This window comes from Alexandromys fortis, unplaced genomic scaffold (assembly GCF_014885135.2).
Source record: "Alexandromys fortis isolate MF-2015 unplaced genomic scaffold, M_Fortis_MF-2015_v1.1 scaffold_14, whole genome shotgun sequence".
Classification (NCBI taxonomy): Eukaryota; Metazoa; Chordata; class Mammalia; order Rodentia; family Cricetidae; genus Alexandromys; species Alexandromys fortis.
Genome location: NW_026067910.1, coordinates 16,890,352 through 16,908,034, shown reverse-complemented (window position 1 = coordinate 16,908,034; position 17,683 = coordinate 16,890,352). Strand labels below are relative to the sequence as shown.

The 17,683-nt window shown below is 41.7% G+C and overlaps 1 protein-coding gene across 6 annotated transcripts in view; it reads left to right on the top strand.

Annotated features, from left to right (window-relative positions):
* Arhgap18 (Rho GTPase activating protein 18) overlaps positions 1-17,683 on the top strand; it is a 211,318-nt gene that overhangs the window by 119,910 nt on the left and 73,725 nt on the right. Inside the window, exon 1 of one of the 6 annotated variants that reach the window (XM_050138109.1) lies at positions 13,398-13,555. The exons of the other annotated variants lie outside the window; for them this stretch is intronic. The gene's annotated coding sequence lies outside the window, so the exon portion shown is untranslated. Of the gene's footprint in view, positions 1-13,397; positions 13,556-17,683 lie in introns of those variants that run through there. 6 annotated transcript variants of the gene reach the window in all.

Here is a 17,683-nt window from a genome sequence, read left to right as displayed (position 1 = left end):
ACCTAAACAGGTACCTGGTTCTAAAATCAGTATCAGTTTAACTCTTCCTCTCAGAGAACAGCAGACAGTGCAAAGGAGGCATTTCAGACCAAGAAGGTCTGCTGTAACCTATGGCAGTTCCATAGTGGACCACAGCCACACGTGCCTGTCCCCGTGTTAGGGAGGATGGAGCATTGGATTGGAGGTCAGCTGGGCTCCCATCTCACGTTCGGGTCTCAGAACTGCAGCAACATCAACAAACTCCAAACTGTATAGGTGTGTTCTGAAGACACTGCCACGTAAAGGAGGACAAGACTGAGGTGGCCAACTCCATCAAGGAATGAGCTCAAGGAGCCCCAGCAAAGGGGTGACTTTGAAGAGGACACTGACTAATTCTTTATTTGCTCAGAGGAAATGGGCTTAAGTTGAAGGGAAGTGAAGTTGAATTAAACAACAGGAAGACCTTGTTGGCTGCGGAGAGTTTTATAAAATTAGAACAAGGTATAGGAAGAGGCTGGGGTTTCCTTCTCACCTCCCCACTGAGTTACCTTTTTTCTTGTTTTTTTTTTTTTTTTTTTTCATACTTTCTGGCATCTGTCTTTGCCCAGCTGCAACACCTAGTGTCGCCAAAGACAGCTAGAACACACACTGCAGCCCCTCCCCCATCCTGCCCTGCATTGTTCATTTCCTGACCTCTTTAGACAATGCAGCCTCTGATCAGAGGTGACATCCAGTGGCTCTTTGGACTTTGGACAGTAGCATGTAGGGTACTTTGCACCTGCACGGAGCCAGGATTTGTTGAATGACTGTCCGAGTGCCCCATTACAAGTCTGTCTATTATTAGCAAGCACGGGCCCCAGCAGCTCTGTAGTGTCACTCAACCAAAGCATTGAAGCGTCGCCGTCATTAAATCTCAGTGTTCTTTTTCATATTCTTTACTTAAAGAGGAAATATAGGATAGGGATTTAGCTCAGTGGTAGAGCATGTACTTAGCATACACAAGATCAGTGGTTCTCAACCTTCCTAATACTGCTGCCCTTTCATACAGTTCCTGGTGTATGTTGTGACCCCCAACCATAAAATTTGTTTCATTGCTACTTCATAACTATGGTTGTGCTACTGTTATGAATTGTAATATAATTATCTGATATGCAGGAGGATATTTCATATGCAAATCCAAAGGGGTCGAGACTTCCTCCTCTAGATTCAGTCCCCAGGAAACACCCACACTCACGTACATACATAGCCTATGTAAACACAAAATAAATAAATTTTAATAACACTTGAAATCCTAATTGTGATTATTTTTAAATAGAGCTTAAATTGCAGCATTCATATTAATATTTATAAAGGAGGGGTCATGAATAAATGTAGTCGTTGCTGTTTAATGGAACTGGATTGATGAAGTGATTAGATTAAAAATGATCTTTCCTAGGTTAGGGAGATAGGTCAATGAATAAAATACTTTCCACACAAGCCTGAGGATCTGAATTCAAGTGCCAAGACCCAGGTAAAGATGGGGGGCTTGGTGGTGCATGCATGTGATCCTAATGCAGAGAAGGCAGGGTTAGGCAGATCTCTGGGGATTGTGTTAGATGAGTTTGCACACGCAAGAATGTTTAGGGCTTGAATGACAAAAAGACGAGAAGGACATAACTGTTCCTAGGTATGGTGGAGATGGTTAATTGTAGATATCAGGGAGCGCATAGCCAGAGGCATCCAAAAGGGTCTAGAATGATCATGACTATTGAGCTGGGCCTTATGATGGAGGAAAGGGGAGGCGGAGAGAGTGGAGACCAGGGGCTAGGTGGTCAAAAGGCAAAATATAGGGCAGACATAGCCAATTTCCTTGAGTAAATGGGGAAGAACAATTGGGAAAAGAGCTGCTCAGGCACTAGGCTGCAGAAGGTGGGGAGGAGGGAGTGGAGAGGGAGGAGTGGGGAGGGAACTGTAATAGGTAGGAATTAGAGATGCTGATAGCCAAGGTCTGCATTGAGAGTTAAATAGTCACCTCAACCTTTTTTTCAGGTTTGAGAACTAGCAAGCTAACAACATTTTGCATATGAAAGTCATGCCTTTTACAGACTTGGTTCAGTAAACAACTAGATTCCTTGATGAGGTACCCCTAATAGTCTGCACTCGAACATGTGATTAAAAAAAAAAAAAAGAAAAACAAAAAACCCGAAAGACATCTAAGTTTTGGATTCATGCTTTAGCGCAGTGGTTTTTAACCTGTGAGTCCCAACCCCTTTGGGCTTGAATGACCTTTCACAGAGATCCCATATCAGATAGTCTGCATATCAGATAGTTATATTGCAATTCATAACAATGGCAAGATTATAATAATGAAGTAACAATGAAATAATTTTCTAATTGAGGTCACCACAACATAAAGAACTGTATTACAGGGTCACAGCATTAGGAAGGTTGAGAACTATAGATGGAATTGTCTTTGGGCCATCAACCAACTGCCAAATAAAGACACATAGACTTATCATTAATTATGAATGCTCGGCCTTAGTTTGAGCTTGACTCGGTAGCTCTTTTAACTTAATTCAACCTGTTTATATTCTCTTTATTTTACTTCAGGGCTTTTCATTTTTCTTTAATTCTATATGTCCTACTTTCCTGCTTCTTCCATGTCTGTCTGGTGCACTGACATCTCTCTTTGTTTCTTCTCTGAACCTAATTTCCTCCTCCTACTCACTCTCCCTGCCCAGAAAGCCCACCTAGAACTCTTCCCTCACTATTGACTGTTCAGGTTTTTATTAGACCCATCAGATGCTCTAGGCCGGCAAGGTAAAACAGTAACACATCTTTACGTAATTAAACAAATGTAACACATCTTTACGTAGTTAAATAAATATTCTACAACATAAACAAATGCAACACATCTTTATGTAGTTAAATAAATCCTCTGTCACATAAACAAATGCAACACACCTTTACATAGTCAAGCAAATATTCCACAATAGAGAAATGCTGCTTTAGCATATTTGACAACTTAGACCTTTCTGTAGACATACCTTGGCAACATAGCAAAGGAAGTTCTTCAATTCCACCATCTCCATTGGTATCTATATATGGTTTCCTCTGCATGAATATTGCCTTTAGTGGGCACTCCATACTCTTTTGAAAATGTATTCAGTCTACTCTGGTCTTTAGAGACTCTGTTCTCTGTTTAATACCATACTGATTAATGTCTTATGAACTGATGGCTATGTCTTTTCTGGAACTTGGGACATAGGTGAAATATGAGTCCTAGGAACCTTGGTCAGTGTCAAATTGGGGCCTCAGGAAGCTTGGCCTGGGAGTTGGCATTTTGAGAAAAAAATAAATATTAGTCAACCTGTATTTTCTTTGCAGAAATTTAGCAAGCAGGGAATCTGGGCCTGGAGCAATTATAGGGAATAGGGATGAATACAGAAGACTTGAAATATAAAACTTTGAGTGGGAAATTCTGTCCTAATCCTAAGTCACAGTTCAGCTAATGGATTTTTTTTTAAAGCTCAAGGCAGTAAGTAACTCAAATGGCATCTTTAAAAATCAAAACACTCTAAAATAATCCATTACAGAGATACACACTAATTGGCTACTTACATGCTGAGAAGTGGTGGTAGAAAAATACTACAAACCTCTGTTTCCCTGAGTTAAATCATCATGTTTAATAAGAACAGAAGGCTTTTTATTTGGTAAAAACACTGCAGTTCTTCATTATGTAGCCCTTACTGTGTCGAATATGCTCTTTCTCTCTTCTTCCCTCCCTCCCTCCCTTGCTCCCTCCTGCTCTTCCTTGCCCTCATTCCCCCCCCCCCAACACAGCATGCAGGTACAGGGTTCAGACCTCATGTGACCCATGGTTTCAGAAACTGTGTGCTAAATGGCATGGCATGCCTCTAGCCAGGAGTAACATCAATATGCTAGAGATTTCTGTTTCATCCCCCTTTAGCATTTTCTTTTCTCCCTCCAGGAGCTTTTAGGTCTTCCTGTTAGAGGTACCCCTCTCTGTGTTAGGATACTCTTGGTGACCTTCTAAAGGAAAATTATTGTCTTTTACTGAAAAATGCTTGTTTTCCTGTTTCTACTTATTTATTATTATTATTAAATGATAAGCAAGTCTTCACTCCCCCATATCTTCATTATATTTTTTAATTGGAAAAAGGCATTTATTTCCTGTGCTGTTGTTTTATCCTTTATAGACCTTTAAGGCTGCCTGTGTTCTTATCTCTTGAATCAGCTCAGGATCCAAATCACGTTAAGAAAAATGGGCTTATGTAGCATTATGAAACCAAACTTTCCAGATGGAGGTATCATCAAATTAAAGGGTCTATTGGACAGTTAGATTCTAGCCCAAGGAAGGATCAATTTCTGGGGTAAGATAGTTTGCTTTTAAGCAGCAAGGTTATGTAGCAGGTGAAAAAAAAATGTCCACTGGACTTAGAGCTAGGAGTATTTATTTGCATAAGGAAAATTTAGAGACAAAAAGTGTAAGTTGGTTTTTGAACCTGCATTGGCTGGAGGTGTGAGGGCCTGGATAAGGAAGTGGGGAAGCCTTGGGGTAAGAAGACAGTTCATAAGCAGATGTACCCATTGCTTCTGGTTTAAATAGAAAGCAGAATGTGGTAGTGCACGGGGTACCTGGGACCCAATGGACTTGTATGAGAGTTTTGCCATAGATTCATAAATGTGTAAGGCTTTCATTTTCAGCTATAGCTTTTCTAACATCTCCCCCAATCATTCTTCCTTTCCATTCTCTAGTTTTCTGATTAAATTTAGGACATCTGAATTATTTTTTTCTTTATCATTCTCCATTTAAAAGGAAAAATTGTCTTGAAGTAGTCACAACATGTACTTTGTGACTGGCTGCTGAGCACACTTTGAAGGAAACACAAGTGGATTATTTTTAAGGTTGTCTATTTTTCTTTTCTTTAAGCTGGAAGTTATTTCTCTACCCTCTCTATTAAGTAGAGCTGATGTTGGCACTTGCCCTACAAACATGCCCTGCTCATTTGTGTCTTAAGATATTTGAAGGTCATTTGGAACTACCAATAAAATTATGGTTACAGCCCTCTGGATTCAGTCTGCTTTCTTCCTCATGTGCATTTGCCACAGTGTTGCTGCTGTTCTGGACATATTGACTGGGGTTTCTTTACTGCCTGGTCTCGCAGCCATTTAGCCCCAAAGGAACACACACAGAGGTCTACATTAATTATAAACTGATTGACCTATTAGCTCAGGCCTCTTATTAACTTATATTAGCCCATAATACTTGTCTGTGTTAGCCACGTGGCGAGGCAGTCACATCTTGCTCCTCTGTGTCTGGATGATGACTGCAGACTGACTTTTTCCTCTTCCAGAATTCTCCTGTTCTCATTGATCCGCCTCTACTTCCTGCCTGGCTACTGGCCAATCAACGTTTTATAAAATACAATTGACAGGGTACAGACCATTGTCCCACAGCACTCCCCCCCACACATTTTTTGTCTCACAGCATGAACTGCTCAGCTTTGCCACTGGGCAGGCAACATTACTCCATATACATTCTTCCTCTTTTTAGAGTCTAACCCCAGTGCTTCTCAATCTTCCTAATGCTGTGATCCTTTAATGCAGTTCCTCATGTTATGGTGACCCCCCAGCCATACAATTATTTTCGTTTTTACTTCCTAACTGTAGTTTTGCTAGTTATAAATTATAATATAAATATCTGATATGCAGGATACCTGATATGCAACCCTGATGAAAGGGATGTTCAATCCCCAAAGGGGATTGGGACCCACAGGTTTAGAACCACTGGTTTAACACAAATATAGATATCTTTTTACTTTTAGTGTTTCCTTGCGGTGTTTGCCTGGCTACTGGAAGCTTTGGTTAATGCCCCTATAGTTTTCCTAGGTACAGGATGGTTTTTCTACTTTAAATTTGAATACTTAAAAATACTTTGAAGTGTTGGGATTGTAGGCATGCACCATCAATCATGCCTGGTTTTATGCAGTGTTGAAGACCAAATCCAAGGCTCTATGTGTTCTCAGCAAGCTATCTGTCATCTGAACTGTGTCCTCTGCCCCTTGAGGAAAATTTTCACCTTGGTTACCTGTTTGTGTTCATCTCTGTTTAATAGATGATGGAAAATTGAACTTTGAGATTTTGAGAACCAATGAAAGTTGTAGTAGGGGCTTTAGATGTTGAATTTGGGAATGTCAGGAGGTAGAATGGCCTTTGGTCTTTGTTAGTGATTTTTCTCTTTGAGTCTTCTTTGAAAGTGCTTTTTTTGTTTGTTTGTTTGTTTGTTTTTTGATATAGGGTTTTTCTGTAGCTTTGGAAACTGTCCTGGAAATAGCTCTTGTAGACCAGGCTAGCCTCAAACTCACAGAGATCCCCCTGCCTCTGCCTCCTTAATGCTGGGATTAAAGGTGTGTGCCACCACCACCTGGATCCTCTGAAAGTGTTTTTGATAACTTCATAGTCTCCCCAGAGGCAATGTAGGAGCATAAATTTAAAAACTAGAGAGGAAAAAATGTAATTTCAAAGTGCTGTGAAAATTAATGGATGCAAGATCGGTTAAAGCTTTGGACACCGATTACATCTTTAAAGCTATTGTACAGGTATGGAAGAGAGCAATTCTAGAGACTTGTGAGGAAGCCAGGCTCTGTCTCATGAGAAAAGCTTTAATGATGAGTTTAAGACAAACTCTAGAAGGCTGGGAGAAAGAGACCCAGGGAGGAAAGGGTGTCAGGAAGGGGGTCTTCATACATTGATATCGTTAAACACCCTCAACTGGGTGGCTTATAAAAGACAGTCTTCTTACAGTTCAAAATGTTGATAAATCTAAGATCAGAATACGTTCAGGGTCAGGCATGGTGGCCTACACCTAGGATCCCAGCACTCTGAGGCTGAGGCAGAAAGGGGCTGTTCCACACCAGTCTAGACTATACAGCAAGACCATGCCATAAAAGGGGGTGAGTGTTATTGGGGGGGCACCTTCTCTTTGTGTCTTCAGATGGTGGAAGAGGCTGTGCATCTTCCTGTTACATCACCTTGAATAGCAGGAGATTGGTGGATCTATGTGGAGGCATAGGAAGGAGCTATGTAGGCGTCCTCAAATAATCTGAATCTGGGTAATGTTTGAGTATGGATGGCATCAGTTGATCATGAGTGTTCAGTAACGGTGACTTGAGAGAGGAAGTGAAATTCTTACTGTGGAAGGTGTAGTAGCTACCACAGGGTTTTAATCTGTGTTAGGAACTAACTACCACAGGGGTCATGACTTAGATGCTCATACTGGAGAGTTGTCAGACCGGTATAGTTCAGGAAGAGCTGGAATATTCTACCTACATCTGGTTGTGGGTGTATTTTACCATTTGCCTCATGCTACAGGGCTGGAGAGCTTGACTAAATGGCTATCTCTGATAAAGGTGTTCAGCTCAGAAGAAGACATCCAAGGGATAGTTTTTATTATACAGATTGAGGAACCAGAACAGAACACTGGCATGCCTATTTTACAAACAACAGGCCAAGTCTTTCTTTCTTACAACTTAGCACTAGTTACAGTGCTGGCATCATATCAGCTCCCCCTTGTGTATGCTTCTGTTTCCCTTAGGAAGCCTACTTTCCATTGAACATTAGGGAGAAGAGTCACTGAGACATAGGACAATGCTTTTGTCAGGGTTAAAATTTCTCACTTCTCTCGCTTCTCCGCTGGCCACTTTTCTTTCTTTTTTTATTTATTTTTTATTTTTTTAAATATTTATTTATTATGTATACAATATTCAATCTGTGTGTGTTTGCAGACCAGAAGAGGACAGCAGACCTCATTACAGATGGTTGTGAGCCACCATGTGGTTGCCGGGAATTGAACTCATGACCTTTGGAAGAGCAGGCAATGCTCTTAACCACTGAGCCATCTCTCCAGCCCCCCGCTGGCCGCTTTTCATGTCTCTACTTTCTGTGTAGTTTTTAAGCAACTAAATAAAAAACTTTGGAAATTCAGTGGGTTCTGCTTTCTTAGAAAGGATGAATTCTAGAATAAATGTTGGAAAGCTCACAAGTGCCTGTGATGGCGAATAGTCCTTCGGCCTAGGGAGGTGAAGACGAAGAGAAACATAGTTTTGTTCCAAGACCCACAGAGTTGAGAGGTAGAAACACAAGTTTGAGAAGGCTGGCCCCAGAGTGCAGGATGCGGTAAGGGCTGAGGGAAGTCTGTACTGGTGAGATGATACCAGCTCCCACAGGGGAAAAAAAAGTACCAAGAAATGCAGTTGAGTCATGGCAGCTGGAGGACAGATCACACTGCAGAGTTTTGCACAGAATGCAAAACAGCTGCTGGTGTTATTTTCCAGGTGGCTGTACAGCTGCCAAAACCAAAAGAGTAAGGAATCCTGGAGAAAGGACTCATGGATCCTTGGTGTGAATGGATTGGAGTCCTGGTGACGAGATGAGTTGAGTAGATAGACATACTTCACTTGATATTCTTTGAACCAATATCTCATGATCCTGGAATTTTTATGTCTAGCCCTACTCTGCATATCTTCATTCTTGGAAGATAACCTTAAAAAAAATGGAACGCCTTGTTCCAATCTGGCTAGTTGTTATGTCTGTATGTTAGGAGGAACTGGTTGACCTGAGGAAGAAATAGGAGCCAAGTCTACCAGGAGCCAATGCTCTGAAGAAGAGCTGCGTCTACGACCACTGTTTCACGGGTCCTGTGTCTGTGCCTAGGAAAAGAGTAGACACCTGCTACTTGCCACCCCAGTCCCCCATCACTGCTCCCAAGTCATCTTTGTGCCTTCCCTAACTTCTTAGTAGACCTCATGGCAGCGTCTGCCTGTCTCTTTATTCTTGTAGTGATGTTGACATTGGATGAAGAACTTTTAAGGCAAAACAAAAGCCATAAAAATGACAAAATCCCAAAGAGGCAAGAGTTCAGCTTAGCCATCTATTTTTGGTGGAAGTGATGCACCCAAGTATTCAAAGCTACTTATGAACTTTGCCAATATGGTTTTCTTCTAATTTTGTTCAGGCAAATTCTGTGTAAATAAACGAAGTTTGTTCATTTGCTCACTGCTTTTCTGTGTACATCCAGGTGTGGTTGAGCATAGTTATGGTCGTAGTTGGCACTCAGAAGGCTGAGGTAGAATGATTCTGCATTCTAGGGTAGCCTAGGACACATATCAAGACTCCTTCCCTTCTCTTCCACCCCCACCAACCTTCATTGCCTGTTGTTGCTTTGCTGTATGTCTTTCACTAAACAATCAGAAAACAACACCTAAGATGTTCAGGGACTTAATCTTTAAAGGGAAATCAGAAAGAAATGAATCAATTCTATTTTTCTCCTATGCAAATCACGAAGGATGGCAGTTTACATGAAAAGGGAAAATTACATCAGTAGCCCTTAAAAGGATGGCAATTAGGCTGGATACAGAGAGAGAGAGAGACAGAGAGAGAGACAGAGAGAGAGACAGAGAGAGAGAGAGAGAGAGAGAGAGAGAGAGAGAGAGAGAGAGAGAGAGAGAGAGAGGGNAGAGAGAGAGAGAGAGAGAGAGAGAGAGAGAGAGAGAGAGAGAGAGAGAGAGAGAGAGGTGTCTTTCTCCCTGGAGTGTTTCTCCTGAGTGTGGGGAGGGGCATTGTGGTACAGTTGGCCAACCAGTTTCTCTCTGCCTTTAGGCATTGTCAGGGTTCTTTGTTCCTGGACATCAGGCACTCCTAATAATTACTACTTTCAGCTAAACCACAGCCAGCATTCACTTCCAAAGGAAGTCACAGTCACTTCAGCTGAACAGCTGCTGATGGACAGGGCCATTACACAATATTAATAGCTTGGCCATTTACTGTAGTACTGATGACTTCTTTACCACCGCTGCAGCAGGGAAAGGAACCCGCTGATTAGAATCACACTTCTTATATTTAACATGGCGATAACACAGATGAAGAAGATTGAGATTTGAGAATTAAGGAAAAATGGGGTTTTCAAGACAACGTTTTATTTGTTTTTAATGGGTTGTATTTGAAGTCGTTCTCCAGAAATACACCAATTGTGTTTTAGAACATGTACTAGAAAATGTTTTTGCCATGTCAAATGGTATCTGGAAGGTTGGTGGCATGAGGGGGAGAAGGAATTTACTAAGGGCCTGAGAAGACAAGGAGAGAATTTTTTGAAGCAGGCTGCAAGAGAGGTAGAGGGTGAGTTTCCAAAGAGAGGCAATCACACCACTGAAAGAGAATGCTTTTTGGTTTTGATTTTTGTTTTTGTTTTTTGAGACAGGGTTTCTCTGTAGCTTTTGGAGCTTGTCCTGGAACTCACTGTAGACCAGGCTGGCCTCAAACTCACAGAGATTCACCTGTCTCTCTGCCTCCCAGGTGCTAGGATTAAAGGCATGTGCCACCACCACCTGGCTAATTTTGTTGCTGTAAAATAGTGGTTAAGGGAGCAGTTACTTGGTCTTAGCTCATGTATGAGTAATACTATGTGCAAGGGCCATATCTAGATAGACGTAGGTAGGCAACTTGTCAAGTAATATATTTTACTGGAAATTACTTTTCTTGAGACTGGTTATCTAGGTAAATTGTCACAGAATCTTTAGAATACAGGCTCCAGGTATTTTTATATGGCACTTTAAGTTTTCTGATCCAAAGCAATCATGGCCTAGTTGTTAATGTGTAGGAATTTAGCTTTTGTTTTGGGTCTTTTGCCTCTATCTTTCTTCCCCTTACAGATAAGCAGAGTAAAACCATTCACAAAGTGTGAATATTTGTCTTCTGGGGTCACTTTGGAGCTGAAGAGGTGTATTGGGGTCCTGGTGGGTGCTACAGATCCGCTTAGAAGCGTAAGGAAGAAAGGTCTCTAGCAGCATGTTAGAGGAGCCAGGGAATGTGTATTTGATTAAGGTTGAAGGGTAGATGATGACTTCACAAATGGAAGGTTGGGTAGGTGCTGCCAATTCATCTGGGAGTTAAGCACAGGCCAATCCTGTAGTCCTCTGTGAAGACTGAGTTGTATTGTTTGATGAGACTGTGGAAAAGGTAACAGGGGAGTTGGTTATAAGATGTGGAAGTAGGTGCTATGGAACAATCCTTTTTTACAGTATGAATATATATCTCACTGGTTTATATAAAGCCGACACGGCAGTAGTGGGGCAGGAAGTTAGTCAGGAAAACCAAACTGAGGATGATGAAAAGGAGAGCGGAGTCAGAAGAGACACCAGCCAGTCAGCTAAACATGCAGAATGTGTAAATAATGAGGTAACAAGCCATGAGCCACATAGCAAAGCATAAATAGAAATATGGATTAATTTAAATGTAAGAGTTAGCTAGTAAAAAGCCTGAGCTATCGGCCAAGTGTTTATAATTCATATTTGGTCTCTGAGTCGGTTATATGGGATCAGGCCATCAGGACAGGAAATGTCAGTTTACAAATAGGAGTAGGGAGAATCCCCAAAGTTACCATGGTTAAAAGGGATACCATAATGTGATTTCAGGAATACAGATGGGAGGTGTGGACTAGCAATTGCGAAGATGAGAAGTCCTAGGCCCAGCTTAGGTGCCCAGTGATGCTGCAGGAAGGGCTTGTGAATAGGACATAACTTAAGAGAAATGATCATGCTAGTTGAACAATGGCTTCAGAATTATCTCAGAAGGAAAGTGTTTAAGACGATTGCCCTCTGAGTTGGGGCTTTTAGGGTGGGAAGGGAGGGAAAGGAATGAGCTAAGCCTGTGAAAGTACGTAGTTAAGTTTAGAAAGGCAAGGAAAAGGCTCTTGGCTCTTCATTAGGGTCTAAAGGTGTCAAAGCATAGGCTTGACCTTGCCCTTACAGAAAAGGAAAAAGAAGAACTCCAAGAGGATCAGAGGGGTGGGCCTTGTAGCTTGATTGGCAGCAAGTGGAGACATGAGGAGGCCTCGATAAGAGCCAGGCCAATGAGATTTGAGTGTTTCTTTAGTTCTGTGGGAGGGATTTCTGAAAGTGGTTGTGCTAGCTCTTATAATTTGTTATAAGCTAACAGCTTTGATAGCAGCCTTTTTTATTCTTCCTAAGAGACAGGCAATCATGTAGTTCTGGCAGGTCCTTCCCCTATCATCTTCTTTACCCCTGGCCTGTTATGACTAGCATGGTTCTGTATCCAGTTACTAACCACAATGAAGTCTGGTCTGGCTGTGCCTGGATTAACGGCTTCTAAACCTGCTAATGGTGAAATTCCTATTCTATTTTAAGAGTATAGTAGGTGGATCACAATGATAGAAATGTCTTGCCAGGTGAGGTCAAGGGTCACAGACGTTTGCATTATAATGAAGGTAGAGACCTTATCTAGTTAACATTTGTTTGAACTAGATCTGAGATACATTAGACACAGAGAAAAGGGCATGAATCTAGATGGTGCCACGATACCCCCACCAATCACATCAGAAAGGGGAGAATGCTTTCCTATGGAATGAGTACGGCTTCTAGTTGTTCCCTGAGTTCCTAAAAGAAGTCCAGAAGTCAGTGTGGGAGGGATAGAGTACATCTGGGGAAAGGGAAGAGGCAGATGGGAAGAAGGTTCCATAGACAGAGGGTGGAACTAAAGGCAGGAAAGGAGTTGGGAGGGGAAAGGCAGAGGCTTACCACATGAATGGTTGGGAGGCTGGTGACCCAGAGAGAGGAGTTAGGCTCTAGGTTGAGCAGGAACTTGGATGTATCCAAAGGGAAATCCTCAAGATTTTCATTTGGGGCTGGGTTTAAGTAAAGCAAGCTACTGTTAGAGGAGATTTAGAAAGAATTTACTACATCTTTCCTACAAGGGAGAGTCCTATGACAAGTTCATGAAGACCTGAATATAGGAATCTCGGAGTTCTTTCTTTAACAATGTCAGAGATATAGAATGATATTGTGAGTCAACATGACATTAAGGGGCCAGTATTACTTGTCTTCTGAGAGTCTACAAAGGTCACATATTGCTGTAGAAGAAGAGAAGCCTTATGAGGTTTTAAACCCAGAATTTACACTAATTTTGAAGAGTACATCCTAGGGATGAGTTAGAGTAAATGAGGAATGTATAACCCATGGAGGGTCATTAAGGGGCAACGTCCATCCAGAATGTTTCCTCCATGGGTGATGGACCTCCCAATTGTCTGCAAGAGTCCTGAAGCAAACGTTCTTAGGCACGCCCTAAGAATAAAGGTGAAGTGGCTCATGAAATTGGAACCCAGTTTTGCTTTAGAGTCCCTTCCATTGTTGGGACCAATAAATCAGTTGACCAGGTTGAACCTGCCCTTAGAAGGGAACTCATAGACTAAACTTGGCTCTAGGCTTGCCATGACGTAAAAGTGTGACTCACTGTAAGAAAGAAGTGAAAGTCTGGTCACTGAGTCTCTCATGTTAAGATCAGGAAGTGTGTCTGGGAGAGGGCATGGTCACATGCAAACAGCGGCCATGCACACTGAGCTGCAGATGCCGGGAAAGAAGATTTAACTCAGTGGGCACCAGCCATCCACTTCTTGGTCTCTCCAACTCCTGAGAGAAGAAAGAGAAATGAGAGGAATGGGAGATGTGGGGCTCCTTCAGAAGGAATTAGACATTAACATGCTTCCATGACAATTGTACCAGAGGTAAGGGGGAGGGGATTCATAAAATAAGAAAAGCAGCACCCACCTGATGCTACAGACGATAACAGTCTGTCCTCCTTTAGCCCCTACCTTCAGGTTCTATCAGAGTTGCTTTGTTTGGGTACCTTTAGTTGTGAACAAGATGTAAGTAAGGCTTTTGCTAAAAGGACAGAAAGGGACTTTTTAGTTTGGACCCTACAGGATAAAGGGTGGCCCAGAGTCCCAGTCCAGGGGGGTCTTTGAGTCACACTGGAGAGAAGCCCTGGCCATAGACCTTTGGTTTTTCACAGATCATTTGGTTGATATGAAGCAGAGTCAACAGCAGAGGCAGCAGTACTGACTGGGTAGATGAACTTGATAGTGAGACGGCAATAGGGCAGCTGTGCTAGACTGAATGAGAATGGCCCCCATAGGCTTGTATATTTGGATTAGTAGTGGGGAGGATTAGGACTTGTGGCCTTGTTGAAGAAGACATTGTCACTAGGGGGTAAGATGTGAGGTTTCTGTAGTACACACCATTCCCAAGTTAATTCTCTTTCTGCCTCATGTTTATGGATAAGAGCAAGGTTTCCACTAGTTCCTGAACCATACCTACATACCTGCTGCCATGCTCCCCACCATGATGGCTATGGACCCATGCTCTGGAATTAGAAGACCCCATTAAGGGCATACTCCTGTAAGTTGCTTTGGCCATGACATCTCTTCACAGTAATAGAAACGTAGCTAAGACAGTAGATGACCTTGCCAGACATGGGAAGAGGCAGCACAGAGGCAAACAGGTGGAAAGCAGAGAGTAAAGCTTTCCCCCAGGGCCTTCTTTGATTTGGCTGCTGCAGGAATGTACCATCCACATTCAAGGCATGATTTCCTACGGAAAATAACCTGATCAAGAAGAGCCTTTCAGTTGTGCCCAGTGGCTTATCTCTTAGGTTATTATGTATCCAGTCAACTTAGATGACTATAACAGCCATTTAAGGATGTTAAATATAGACCATTTCATAAGAAATGTGGTGTAGCTATGTGCACCATAAGCTCAGGAAAGTGAAACTCTTGAGACAGAACCAAGGTCTATTTTTGTGAGTCTGTTTGGTATAATAAACTGACCCCTGAAAAAGAAATGATTTTGTTAACCCAAGTTTTCCCATCCTTTACTGAATTAACTTGGAGAAAGATTTAGTCCCCAGAACTTATTACCACATCTAAAAAAGGATGAGAATGTTTTAAAATCTGTTATAATACTATCTGTCTGTTTCAATAAATGTGATTTTATATAAAATATATGTAAGTATTATGATTAATAACAATATCATGGTCTGAGTTATAATGTTTTGCTCTTATTAGGCTAAGATACAAAATTAAATGTGACTCTTCTGTTTTATGTTTTAAGTAACCTACTCTGGTTACTTCTTGTATAGAAATAAAAGTAAGGCAGAATAAAGGTTTCAAAATGGCTCAGTGAGTGAAAGTACGCGCTAATAAGTCTGCTGGCCTGAGTTCAACTCTCATCCTCCAACTCAAAGGAACAGAAGTAACTCCCCCAAATAGTCCTCTGACCTCCATACATAGGCCATGCTACCCCCCCCATACACACACACACACACACACACACACACACACACACACATACACACTAATGATGATGATAGTAAAAGTAGTAAGCAGGGTAAGAAATATGATGGCAAATGTAGTCATTTTTTCATATTTAGAAGGAATTTTTAAAGAAAATATAATACAAAATTATTGACTTCAAGGACTTCAAGAAAACAAAGGTCACAAAATTTTTGCCTCTGAAAGGGACAAAGTAAAAGGTCAGAGTTGAAGCACTGCATGCAGCCCTCAAGACATGGGAGATTCTCTCTATGTCCTTCCGAAGGTCCTCTGACATGCACTGACAAGAGACAGATTGGCAGGAAAAAGGGTGTGTGCATGTGTTTAATGTGGTTGTGTGCATCAGAGGCTTTAAGATGTACAACTTAGAGAAGGTTGTATGAATGAAACTAAATACTCTCTAATAGGGGAGAAGGAAATAGAGCCAGAGATGTAGGCAGAGTTTTCCTGTCCTGACTGCCTGCTCCCAAATAATTGGCTCAGAGACTTAATATAAGTTATAAAAGCTTGGCCAATAGCTCAGGCTTGTTAATAACTAGCTCTCACAACTTAGTCTATTTCTATTAACCTATATGCTGTCCCGAAGCTCATGGTTTTTACCTCTATCCCATTTTGTGTGTCCAACTCGCTTTCTGTTTTGTGTCTCCTTTTTGCCTCTGTCCCTCCTTTTTCCATCATTTTCAGTTTGGCTTTCCCACCTAACCATCCTGTTCAGTTACTGGCCAATCAACTTGTTTATTAAACCAATCATATCGACATATATTCACACTGTGTACAGAAGAATTATTCTATAGCACAGAGAGTCGTTGACTCCTTCAGGGGATACTAAATGATTTTTAGTAGAAAAAAAATGAGCCCCAAAGGGAAACCACAAATTGGGACCAAGTTGCTCTCAGCTCTAGGGATGGCTACCCCCAGTTAAGGAAGCAAGCTGTCAATGTAAAATGTGATCTTACACACACAAAGTTTCTTTAGAAATCCTGCAAATTGCATCATCGTAGGAATTGATGGAGAGCCCATCTGGGTATAGTGGAGGTTGTTGGTACGGTTTCCTCTCCAATGGTTAATGTTTCCTAGTTACTTGGTGAGGTTCCTAGGGAGTATGCTTAAAGAGATCGTATTTCATTGAGAAGATGTTTACTCTGTCAGGGGAGAGAATGTGAGAAAGTCCTTGCATGCTTTGGGGCAGAAAAAAAGAAGAGAAAATTAGATAGCCTTTGCTTCAGAGGAAGGTCCTAAGGCTTTCCACTTTCTTTTAATTCAAAAACATGCCTGAACCATACTTTGAAGTATTGTTTTCTAAGCCTTAAGGAGGTAGAGTGCAAAAAATAAAAATGGGACCAGATTACTAAATATGCATTCCAGTTCACATCCTATAGTTACAAATACATCTGCCTTCTGGTGACTTTAGAAAGAGACCAGGGATGACCAAGGGGCACAGAGGTAAATATATATTGTCACACTCCATGTCGGGAAAGATGCTCACCCTTTATCAGGGATGGATATGAGTGAATGATTAAGGACATTGGCAAGGTGGGGCTTTTGAAATGATATATTTATTTTTTGTCATTATAGTATCAGTATGAAGATACTATTGGAATACATCCCAGTTTTTTATGAAAGCCTGTAAAACTAAATGAAAACAAACAAAGAAGTAGGTCAAGAGGCACTAGGAAAGCATTCCCTCTTCTCTCAGTAGGGATTTCTGGAATATTGCCTGCAGAATAAAATGTCCCCTTGTCATATCCATTAGGGGTGTATTTGAGAAGTGGAAGAGCGGTGGTTCTCAAGGCGTGGTTGGAGACATGGGGAATCTAAGAATCCTTTCAGAGGACTCGCAATCTAAACCATTTTCATAGTGTCACTAGGATTCCATTTGTTTCTTTGGTTCTCATTCTGTTGTGATCACATAGTGGGGGGACTCAGGACATGGGGTACAGATATATCTAGGGATAGACCTCCCCAGCAGATGTGAACATCCAGATGCCTCTGTGAAGCTGGACATTACAGGCTATTCCACAAACATAGGACAGTGATGTTCGTCTCAATCTTTTTAAACTTTCTCTTTTTTCTTCTTTGTGTCTTTTGAGCCTTTCGTATCATGTATCTCTATCCCCTTTATTTCCCCATGCTTCATATTCACTCTCTGTCCTTGCAATGCCCCCCCCAAAAAGCCAAACCAAAATAAAATTGAAGGAAAAAGAAAAAAAATAGAGAAAAGGAAAAAATATCTCATCATGGAACCTGCAGTGTGACACAGGGAGTCACACAGTAAACCCTTTTGTCCATATGTCTTTACTTGCAAGTGTTCATTGCCATGAGTCATTGGTTTGGTTCCAGGCCTCTGATTTCTGCTACACTACCGATGCGGGGTTCTCACTGGGACTCCTCCTGGATATGCTGCTGTTGCCCTGTGTTGTGAAGGTCCTTCTGCAGCCTTGGGTCTGCAGGACCGGCTCCTTCACATGCTCCTGTAGATCATAGATGGGGTGGACGTTGGCGTGGGTCATCTCATAACCCTGG